Here is a 12,289-nt window from a genome sequence, read left to right as displayed (position 1 = left end):
ATCAGTTATATATAGTCTTCGATCTCAATGGTCGTATTCAATAAATTTAATGAACATTTAATGAAAAATATCCATTGAATTTTCATGTAGTTACTTTATCTGACAGTAGTATGAGGTATTCAGACTATTCTGTTTTGATTCATTTGTTCTACTTTGATACGACATGTCAGTCAGTTTGTTGATACTTCAACTGATGACGTGGCCAACTGATTAGAAGTCAATTGATCAGCTGATCAGTTTAGCTAGACATTATCAGTTCTAACTGATTTTCTCTCAGTTACGAATTCTTCAGTTGGTAAGGTTTTTCTAGTTCAGCTAGAACGAGGTCTTAAATTACGATTACACGATTGTTCGATCAGTTAGATTCTTTAGTTTTCTTCTTGATTTATTTGTCAAACTCTTAAAGTTATAATATTCCAACAATTTCTCCCTTTTCAGTGTTTGACAAAACTTAGATTTCATTAAATGATTGAAGAGAACAAAACCTGATTTCAGATAAAGTGTACATATTCATACATACATATTCAGCAATAAATTTTTTATAGATTTTGAAAGAGGTAAGTACAAATTCGTACAAATATTTCAAAAACAGAAAATAAGATAAGCCATCTTTAGACTAATCAACTAACTTAGGACAAATAGTTTTGGTCCTTTATCAGTTTGCTTGTCTGGTACAGTTCTCTTCTTGCTGCTTGCTCCTGCTGCCTCTGTCTTTTGTTCTTCCCCCTTTTTGTCAACACCGGCTACTCTTGTGAAGAGGAGGAATGCTGAACTAACTTGAACAGATACCTCAGCTAGCTGATTCTGTATTATGTCAATCTTCTTAGACAGACTTGTATGAAAAAAATCAATCTGGTTGCTGAGTTTTTCTTGGGAGAAGAGCAGAGTAGGGAGTGTAACTGATTCTCTTTTAATCTTTTCAAGTGAGTAGAAAAAAGCAACTCCATCCTTAGTCAGCTTTTTCAAGTCCTTCATTGTATGTTCTTTTAAGGTGTCCAGACTAAAGAATATAGCAACTGAGTAGATTTGATCTGGCTTATATGTGAACCAAGATTGTTCAGTTCTGAAATGATGGTGTCCAGCATTATATCAGCTCCTAGTGGCAATTCAGGGATAATGCTTAAGTAGGTACTTTTTCTTTCCCTTTTCCCTTCTAAAAGAATTCCACAATAGCAAGCTGACCTGGGGCAACATCTTGGTCAATATCAGCTGCAAGTTCTTCTACTATTGCTTCTTGAACTAACTGAATGGGAGGGTGATCATGTTGATCAGTTGCAGAGCTAGATGCTTTAGCAATTTTTTGAGCAGCAAACATCTGAAGAGTGGCTTCTACATAAAGAAAGTCTCAGGAAGTAGCAAGTTGATTGATGGCAATTCAGGTGCTGGTGAAGGTTCCTAGAATGAGGGAGTAAAACATTGTTCAGTTGGTAACTAAACAGCTTCAGTTTGAACTTCCACCTCTGTTGTTGATATTATGGTTTGATCTTCAGTAGGTTCAACAAATTCATCGGCAGCTGAATTGTGACTTCTACTGCTAAAATACTACTAAATTTTTTTTATAAGCTATTTTTGAAATTGCTCAAACACATGCATGCAATAAAATCAACAAATCGTGCATTTTTAAAAGCTACTCAACCACTTAATAAAAATAACTGCACATAAATAAATATCTAAATATCATCCCGATCTTAGACTACTATTTTAAAAGAAATTAAATGCAACATTCAAAAGCCTGCCAAATCATCAACATATCAAAGGTGTAAAATGTATAACATAATGTTTCACTCTTGACTCCTAAACATGAAGTGCGGAAAAACGTGAGGTCCTCGGGTTATTGTGCGCACTCTCAGCTTCGTCTACACAGTCTTCGATGCATCCAGTCTCTACCTCATCGTGCTCACCTGTGTCAATCACACCTAGTGAGTCTAAAGACTCAATACACTTGAACCGTTATAACAAGTACATATACATAGCATGCAACAATGAAAGGTACTGTAATTAAAATACATTTCATGATCTTAAAAGCATGAACTTAACCATAACATGACAAAGCAGAAACGTATCAATAACAGATCTCATCATATCAACATATACGTGTTAATTTTCTTTCATTGAATTCAGATAATTAATTGTGACTTTCATATCATCTCTAATTCGATGGATCCATTTATGTATAACCGCGGTACCCGGTGGCGGGGATATCAACGACAATTTTACCCATCCACTAAGCATTGGCCTTACATGTTCCTGTTCATGTTCGTGTTCGTATTAGTCATAATCAACACCCCTCTTTCAAAACATGTCATCGTATTCATCACTTATAAAATTCGTGAGTATACGTACATTTTCTTAAAACCAAGCATACAACGTATTTTTCGCATTTTCATAAAAATTCATGTTCATAATAAATATATGCATTTTAAAACATGTAATTTTGGTTATCAGGGCGCTGCCAGGACTGCTAACTTGACCCGGGGTGCAAAATGACCATTTTGCCCTCGGAAACCCAAATTGACCATTTTACCCCTGGACCTCAGAATTTCGACCCGAAGCCAACCAAACTTATTAAATCACCTCAAAAAATATTTATAACCATTTCCTAGACATAAATTCGAGCCCATTCAGTAACTTTTACGATTCATTTTAAAACTTGGACCTAGGTCCCGGTTTAACCCGAATCAACCCGAAACATAACAAAATTTTCCTAAATTAAACCAAGACTTATTCAACCCTACTATCCCCTAAACAACAAAATCCCAGCCATTTAGAACACTCTAAACTCTGCTGCACCTTGAACCAAATCTTCGACCCTACGCCTAATCGGCTTGGACCAGCCTCGAACCAACACTTCCTATGATCAAGATCAAGCCGTGGACTCTCTTCTGGACTGACCAACCCACGCCTACAGCCCGATGCGAGAGGACGTGCATGGTTCCTTACAAACAACCCTACGCGAGCCCCCTTCGAAACAAGCCCTCTCGATCTGCCCTCAGTTCACGACCAGCCACGCTTGGGCCTCCCTAGACCATGACTTGGACCCACCAAGGTCTGCACCATGGCCTGGTTCTGCCCTACGCAGCTGTGCCCTTTCTTTTTCACACGATCGGCCAATACAACCAAAGGAACACAAGATCCAATCACCCCCTAAGCCGTACGCTCCATATCTGAACTCGACACTTAATCTCCTTCTAAACCTGCTGTATTTCGTCCCTTGCAAGTTCAAGCCCTAGCAGCCCCCTTCAATCACACATAAAACATGAGTTTCAATAACCATGCATGTTTTCATGTAGAATTCGAGTACTTCAATGAAAAACGTTAGATCTATATGATATCATGCAAAAAACATCCAAAATACATATCATGATGTGATTGATGAGAAAAAAGAGGTATAGGGAGTGCCTTTGCGTATTTACGCTCAAAAACCTTGATACAAACGTGTAGAACGGACACCGGAAGGACGGGGAAGGGTTCCTTTGAAAAATCTTGGGAAAAGTCGAAGGGGATTGCTGCTGGAATTTTGTAAGGCTGCTGCTGAAGTGGGGATGGGACGGCTGAAAGTGATGTGAAGTGTTTAGGGTTTTGGGAGGTAGGTTAATTATAATATAATTAATATAATGGGTTCTTAATTAAAAATAATGGTATTATGAAGGAGTTTAGGCCCATTATGTATTAAAGTAGTCCCATTAAGCCCAAAAACACTTCCGTAAAATATTTTGGTTAGGTATTTTTTTTTAAAATATTGCCCGAACCCTCAAAAAGTCCTCCGATTTGCTAAAAATTGCCTACCAGTTTAAAATACGACTCGATGGTTAAAAATAGCTATCGGGCATCTATCGGTATGGCTCCATATGAGGCACTTTATGAGGGAAAGTGTAGGTCACCAATCTATTGGGATGAGGTAGGGGAAAGAGCAGAGTTGGGGCCAGACATTGTCAGACAGATTGCAGAGCTAGTGGTCAAGATTCGGGACATGATGCAGACCGCTCAGAGCCAACATAAGAGTTATGCAGACCAGCGGCGCAGGGATCTAGAGTTTGCAGTGGGAGATCATGTTTTCGTGAAAGTCGCACCGATGAAGGGCTTGATGAGATTTGGAAGTCAATCACGCAAGCTCTAAGTAGAACACCTGAATCACTCTCTCATACTGACCGTTGGTCTGAGGATGGAAGGTTGTACAGAATAACAGCTTAGTAACCAATGCCTGATGCAGACTCTTCCAGAACGCAGACGTAAATCTCGGGTCCCTATCTGGCATGATGAAAACTTGAATCCCATGCAGTCTGACTATCTTTCTGATATACAGCTCTGCGTACTGAGTCATGGTGAAAGTCTTCTTGATCGGTAGAAAATGTGCTGACTTGGTCAGACGATCAACTATCATCCAAATGACATTATATCTTCCAACTGTCCTCTATAACCCTGTCACAAAATCCATGGTAAATTTCTCCCATTTCTACTCGAGAATAGGGAGAGGTCTCAGCTTTCCTGCAGGTCTTTGATGCTCTGCCTTGACCTGCTGACACGTCAAACACTCCGACACGAAACACAAAATATCTCGCTTCATGCCCGGCCAGCAATATAAAGACTGCAGATCATTATACATCTTTGTACTCCTAGGATGAATAGAGTACTGGGTGTTGTGGGCCTCCCTCATAATATTTGCTCTCATGGAATCACCGGTAGGAATCCACAGTCGGTCACGATATCTAACTATGCCATCCTCAACTGAATACAACCTCAGGCCCTTAGATTCATCCCTCTGTTTTCACTTCGGTAACTGCTCATTAGAATTCTACCCTGCTTGAATCCTACCCCTCAGTGTCGACTGTACCGTCAGGGTAGAAAGATTAGGAGCATCGCCCTTGGCATAAACTGCAAGCTCAAACCTCTGAATCTCTGCCTGCAATGGTCTTTGTACCGACAACTGAGCAATCACTGCATGCTTCCTGCTCAGGGCATCCGCGACCACATTAGCCTTACCTGAATGACTATTCATCTATTGAATTTTTATGCAAAAATGAAGTAGAATTATTTTATGATAATTCCCTATAGACAACATATCTAACTAATAGATATATGTAATTTATATTCTGGGGTTTACATAGACTAATATATTTTGTTATAATTGAAATTGAGTAGGATTTTTTTATGAAAGACTTTCATTTGCTTCTCTTCGATGGAAGTTTGTTATTTTTTTGTAACGATCATGGCCATTAGTATGAACCAACATAGACCTTGGCCTATACCCATGTACCCTACTGGTCATGGGTCGTTATGATGGTCCAACATGAGTCGTAGCTGATGCCCATGCACCATCAGTCATAGAATATTACACCCCTAGAAAGAAAGAAAGTGGTTTCTTTCGCCTCCCCCAATCAAGGTACTTAAGCCTAGAGGTCCTGGGTTCAAGTGTTGGGGGAGACAAAAGAAACCACTTTCTAGGGGTGGGATATTCTATGAGTGATGGTGCATGGGCATGGGCTACGGTTCATGCTGGACCATCCTAATGACCCATGACCAGTAGGGGTGCATGGGTATGGGCCAAGGTCCATGTTGGTTCAGCCTAATGGCCCATGATTGTTACATGAATCATCTTTGTATTCCATTTGAATATCCTCTGCAACTGATTGCAGCAGATCATCTATATCTGCCAATGTCATATCTTCTATAGCTACACTATAGGTTCAGAGATTGGGAAGATAATCAATGCTGCAGAAGAGGAGGGTTGTTCATCGGTGGAGAGTGGAGGAGGGACTTCTGAAATCAGTTCAACTGGTTGAATCACAACTGATGTTGTTTTAGCTGGAGCCAGCAGCTGCTTCTCTGCTGTTTCAGTTGGGACATCCTCCACAGCTGACTCAGATGGAATTTCTTCCTCAGCTGATCTAGAACTGCTGGTCTATACTGGAACAAGTAATTGTTGTCCCATCTCCCAATTCTTCACTTTCATCTGAAGAGAGATGAGATCAGAGTCCAGTTGTTGAAACACTGCTCTTTCTTCATAGGCAGTAGGACCAGCTAGATCATAGTTTAATTTCAATTCAGTTGTCCACACAACCAATCTCTTGACTCGCACAAGATCAAAGAAGTATGATCTTCTCTCCATTGCTTGGGAGACTGTGGTGGCTTTGACATCTTTCATGACAGCTGATTCCAGATAAATGAACTTTTCCATAACTTTCTTCTTCTTCAGCTTCTTTTCAAGAGTGACTGTTCTGAAGTTAACCCATTCATCGTACTGTTCCAGCTTCAGTTCAGTATGCTCAATGATAGCTTACATAACAAGATCAATTTGCGTTTGAATGGAATTTCTGGGTCTCGGTTCCTCAATCATCTTTGTCTTGCCCTTCGGATCAGTTAGGGCATGAGGCAAGTCCAATGTTGAACCAGTTGTGTCCACCGCTTCTCTGATGATTACGCCTTTTGATAGTGCTGGAGGTAGAACTGTGGGGCGGATAACTGTTGTGAGAGGAGCTAGAATTGCTGATAGTTTCAACTTCTCTCCAAATTCAGAAATGACTGTGGAGGGGTAGTCAGTTGCAGTCTTCTGTTTAGGCGGGGCAGCTGGCTAAACTGACTGAATTGGAACAGCTGGAAGAGGTTGCTCAGCTCCTAATGGCAACAATCTGAGCTCAGGAAGAGCTCCAGGAGTAGCAATTGGCTTTGTCTTCTGTGAACTTGGTTTCTTCAACAGAACAGGAGAAGGGGTCTTCTCCGAATCACTGGTAGATAGGACCAGTTTTCTCTTGGAATTGGGGGCAGCAGGTGGTTTGATCTTTTCAGTTTTCTTTACCTTAGCTGATGATTTATCATCCCCTGGTTTCTTCGGCTGAACTTTGGCGGCTGTGAAGATCTTGTACTTGATAATTGAGGAGGAGGATGCTAGAAGTATCCCTGAGTCCTCAACAAGTCTACTCAGCTGAAGTGCAAAGCCTTTGGACTGCTTTGAGGTCCGCAACATGTTCTTCAAGATTGTGAATAGGATGGATGACCAGTTCATTTTTATCCTCTTGACAATAGCAGTCATAACTTGAAATTTCTCGAGAGTGAGAGCAGCAAAGGAACCTGTCTTTGCTAGAAGGCCCTTGGCAACGATGTCAGCATGTTGCTGGTATTCTGGCTTCAGTTCTTTCTTAGTGTCAGACGCTTTGATCTTTTCCCCAGTTGCAGACAGAGTGGTTTGAATATCTTCAATAACAGCGGCAAAAACCTATAAGAAACTCGAGAAGCCTTTAGTTGGGAGCTGAAACAAGCTCCTTAAAAACTCTTCACCCAAGATCAGAACGTGGTCATTCACCTTCATCTGAATCTTTCCGTCATCATTAACTGAGCTAGATTCATAGATAGAGATAATCTCATCAGTGTAGATTTCTTGGGTTGCTAACCCTAGGAAGGTACGAAGCCCAGATGCTTCGATCTTTTCGAAAAGGCTGCGAACTGATTCTTCAGAATATGCAAAAATCGACTCAAAATAGATTGCAACAGCATTGGAGAGATAAGCAGGTGTCTAATATGCCATTTGAATGAATTTAGCTGAAGAGAGAGAAGAACACAAGTGATTTGCTCTGAAAATACGAAAGTTATAAGTTTTGGAAATGGTGAGACACTCCTGAGAGGAAGTTTCTATTTATATCTCGTGACCGTTCAAATTTGGACACGTGGCAGTCCATGAAAGGTTTTGACCGAATAAGTAAGATATTTAATCGTTGGTCATTTAAATTTAATAACTGGTTTGAGCAGTTAGATAAAAACAGAAAGACATTTGAAATTAAAATTTTAGATTGATAACTTTTACTTGGTCACGATTTCAATTAAGGAACTTAAAAACGAATTAAAGTTTGGTCAACATACGGGATAATATAAATTTATTCAGATGCCAACTGATCATTTTGAAACTGAATCAGTTCAGTTTATGAACAACTGACTGTTCTCTTATCAGTTGACTTACTGAAATTCAATATTCCCCCTAAATTAAGCAATTAAGACAAATCAATAAGCCATAAGTTATTTCTAAAGTAAAAAAACTTAGTCTCTGGTAATTGTTTAATAAAGATATCAGTTGCTTGTTGTTCAGTTGAGTTATACTCCAGTCTGATGTTCTTTTTGGAGCATGGTCTTTGATGAAATGATGTCTAAAATCAATGTGCTTGGTTCTGGAGTGAAGAACTTGATTGTAGGTAATCGAAATTGAGCTGGTGTTGTCACAAAATATCAGTGACTCTTCAGCTGCTATTCCATAATCTTTCAGTTGTTGCTGAATCCAGAGCAGTTGAGCACAACAACTTTCAGCAGCTAAATACTCAGCTTTGATTGTTGAAGTGGCGACGGATGTTTTCTTTTTGCTAAACCATGAGATCAGTCTGTCCCATAGAAACTGACATGATCCACTTTTACTTTTTCGATCAAACTTACATCCTACATAGTCTACATCTGAATAACCAACTAAATCGAAAGATGAGTACTTAGCATACCATAAGCACACATTCTGTGTGTCTTTTAGATATTTCAATATATGTTTGGCAGCTAGGAAATGTGATTGTTTAGGATTAGCCTGAAATCTAGCACATAAACAGACAACAAACATAATATCAGGACGGCTAACAGTTAGGTATAATAAAGAACCTATCAGACCTCTATATAGTGCCATCTCAACTTATATTCTCCCTTCATCTTTGTCTAGTTTAACTGATGTTCTTATGGGAGTGGATGCAGCTGAACATGTTTTCATGCCAAACTTCTTCAGCAATTCCTTCGTGTACTCGGTCTAACTGATAAAGATATCACTCTCCAGTTGCTTCACTTGCAAGCCTAAGAAAAATGTCATTTCACCCATCATGCTCATCTCGAATTTTTCATGCATCAGCTTATCAAAATTATCACATAATTTGATGTTATTTGACCCAAATATGATATCAAAAACATAAATTTGAACAATTAATGAATGATCTTTTTTGGTAAATTTGAACAGAGTTTTATCAACTGTACCTACTGTAAAATCATGATCAATCAAGAATTTTGATAGAGTCTCATACCAAGCTCGAGCAGCTTGATTTTTTATAAACATTATTAGGGAGTAAATGATTAACAAAACCTGGAGGTTGTTCTATATACACCTCTTCTTGCAACTGACCGTTCAGAAATGCGCTTCTAATATCCATTTGGTACAATTTGAAGTTTTTGTAGGATGCATAGTCTAGGAATATCTTGATTGCTTCCAGGCGAGCAACTGGAGCATAAGTCTCGACATAATCTATTCCTTTCTCATGTCTGTATCCTTTTGCGACCAGTCTCGCTTTATTGCGCACAACTAAACCTTATTTGTTCAGTTTGTTCTGATATACCCACTTTGTACCTATGATAGATTTTGAAGAGGGTCTTGGAACTAATGTCCAGACATTTTTATGTGTGAACTGATTAAACTCTACTTGCATAGAAATGATCCAACTGGGATCAACTAGAGCTTCTTCGATTTTCTTTGGTTCCAGTTGCGATATAAAATTAGAATGAATAAATAAATTCAACATCTGATTTCTGGTTTTCACCGGATCAGATGGGTTACCTAATACCAAGTCCTGAGGATGGTTCCTTATCCATCAATAATTAGGATCTTCTTGACAAATTTTCAAGTCTGGTTCAATTTGTAACTGTCTAGTTCCTTCTGCTTCAGTTGGAACAATATCAGTTTGAGGTTGAATATTTTTTAACTGATCATTAGGAGTTGTCTCATGTCCAATTGGTGGTTCTACAACTTCTGTCTCTGGTGTTTGAAAGAAATTTTTGACAATATGATTTTCATCTTCATTGTCATCCTCTAAACTTATATCCGTTAAGCGATTAATTAGCTCAATTGGATCAGTTGGCTTATCAGTTAGCACATTCTCATCAAACACAACATGTATATGTTATTCAACTTTGAAAATGTGTTTATTAAAAATTATATATGCTTTGATAACAGATGAATATCCTAAGAATAATCCTTCATCCGATTTAACATCGAAGACAGTTAAGTGAATCTTAACATTGTTATGAATGAAGCATTTGCACCCGAATATTTTAAAATAAGAAACCACTCTGTTCTTGCCATGCCATATCTCATATGACGTTTTCGAATAATTTTTATTAATCATTGATATGTTTTGAGTATAACACGTGTTGTAAGCTGCTTCTGCCCAAAAAAATTTTAAAAATACCACAATCAGCTAGCATTGTTCTCGCTGCCTCCTTAAGAGTTTGATTTCTTCGTTTAGCTACATCATTCTGTTGTGGTGTTCTTGCCGCAGAGAACTCATGCTCGATTCCTAAATTTTCAAGATATTGAGACAAAGTCTGATTGATAAATTCAGTTCCTCGGATCTTATTATGTCAATCTCAACTGATTTTTCATTTAAAAGTCTTTTAAAGAGTTTGATAAGTTGTGAAGAAGTTTGATCCTTTGATTTTAGAACGATGACCCAAGTAAATCTTGAGAAATCATCAATAATCACAAGAATGTATTTCATTCCCCTAAGCTCATTACTGGTATTGGACCAAATAAGTCCATATGCATCAGTTCTAAGCATCAGATTGAAGATTTACTACCTTTATTTTTAAAAGAATATCTAACTTGCTTCCCAAATTGACAAGCTGAACAAATTTTATCTTTTGAAAAATCACATTTGTGCAGACCAGTTACCATCTCGTGTTTGCTCAGTTGTGAAATGGCTTTGAAGTTTAGATAGTTCTATCTTTCGTGTCACAGATAGTTCTGAGATTGATTAGAAGCTACTAAGCAAACTTGCTTATCGGGTGGATTTCTCCAACTCACTTTGTACGTGTTTTCACATCTTTTTCCTGTCATTATTAAGTCACCAGTTTCATTTCTAATTGAACATGCATTCTTACTGAAATTGATCTATTCTTTCTTTCTTAAGGAGGCTACTAGGCTTACACTATTATAACGTAGTTAAATTCAACTGAATGATCATTATCGCATAGTTGATTGATGCTGATTAAGTTGTATTTCAAATTATCAAGTAGTAATACATCATTGATGATAATGTTACCATGGATAAGCTTACTGTAGAGACCAAAAATCAGTACACGTAAAACCCATACATTTATTTAAATTGTTAAATTATTTATTTAATTTTAAAATAATTTTTAGGTTAATTTAAAGTATTATATGTTTATTTGATGCACGTTAAAATATTTTCTTGAGTTGTATGTTTCATGCGATTATTCGATGCGGGATCGGGAAAAGAGACCGGTGATGATTTGGCGATTTATGAAAATGTGGTATTTTATTTCAAGTCAAGAAAATTAGTATTTAAATGATTTATGAAATTTTAAGCATTTTAAAGCATAATTTAATTTATTAGGTGATTTTAAAATTTTAAGTATTTCAAAATTACTAAGTTGAGTAGTAGGGATTTTAAACCTTGCAAATTTGTTTATTTAATCTTTAATGAGGTTAAATAATTAGATTAATATTAATTTATTTCTAATTATTTACCTAAACAATTCTTTAGCTCCTAATTAATTAATTAAGCAAAATGATCCCCCCTAATCACACTAACACACGCACACACACAACACACACATACACGTTCATTTTTTTTTTTGAAGCAAACCTAAGGTTCTTATTTCTTTCAGCAGCAGCCACCTTCCCCTTTGAATTTTTCAGCGAATTCACGTTCATTTTTTTCAAGAAATCGTGCCACAAATCGTCCCGGATCGGCCCTCGCATCTCTCCGCTTCGGTATCGTTGTGTTGTGAGTCTTAAATCATCAAAGTCATGTATATTCTTTCGTTTTTGCATCAATCTTGTCATAATATATGTTTTGATGTTTATTGTGTACAAAAATTCATGTGTGATATGCAAAGTTTGAGCAAAAATGGATGGATTGATTTTGAAACGATTTTTAGATCTCAAAAACCGAGTTTGCAGTCATTTTGATTACTGTGAACTTTTGGTTGATTTTCTGGAAAAATGTTCAACATATAAAATGTAGTACTTTTTGATACATTCGATTGACAGTAAATTTTTAATGATTTTTGGACAAGAAACGAGTGAGTTATGATCATTTTTGTGGGACTGCTCAAACTGCGATGATATAAAAAAAGAGTGTCCTTTACGTGTTCTTGAGTATTGTCTGTTGCAGGCTTTGTTGGGAACCTCCAGCTGATCACTGCTGCATTTAGGTATATTGTGTATGGTGTTCAGAGGTATTTTGATGCTCTGTTTCGTGTCATTAAGAACTTGGTTGTATTAAAAGTCGTAGGAAGCATTTTGTGTCGAAAATTCGTGTTT

Source organism: Primulina tabacum, chromosome 6 (assembly GCF_025594145.1).
Source record: "Primulina tabacum isolate GXHZ01 chromosome 6, ASM2559414v2, whole genome shotgun sequence".
Taxonomy (NCBI): Eukaryota; Viridiplantae; Streptophyta; class Magnoliopsida; order Lamiales; family Gesneriaceae; genus Primulina; species Primulina tabacum.
The sequence above is the reverse complement of the archived record's forward strand: the minus strand, read 5'-3'. Positions refer to the sequence as shown.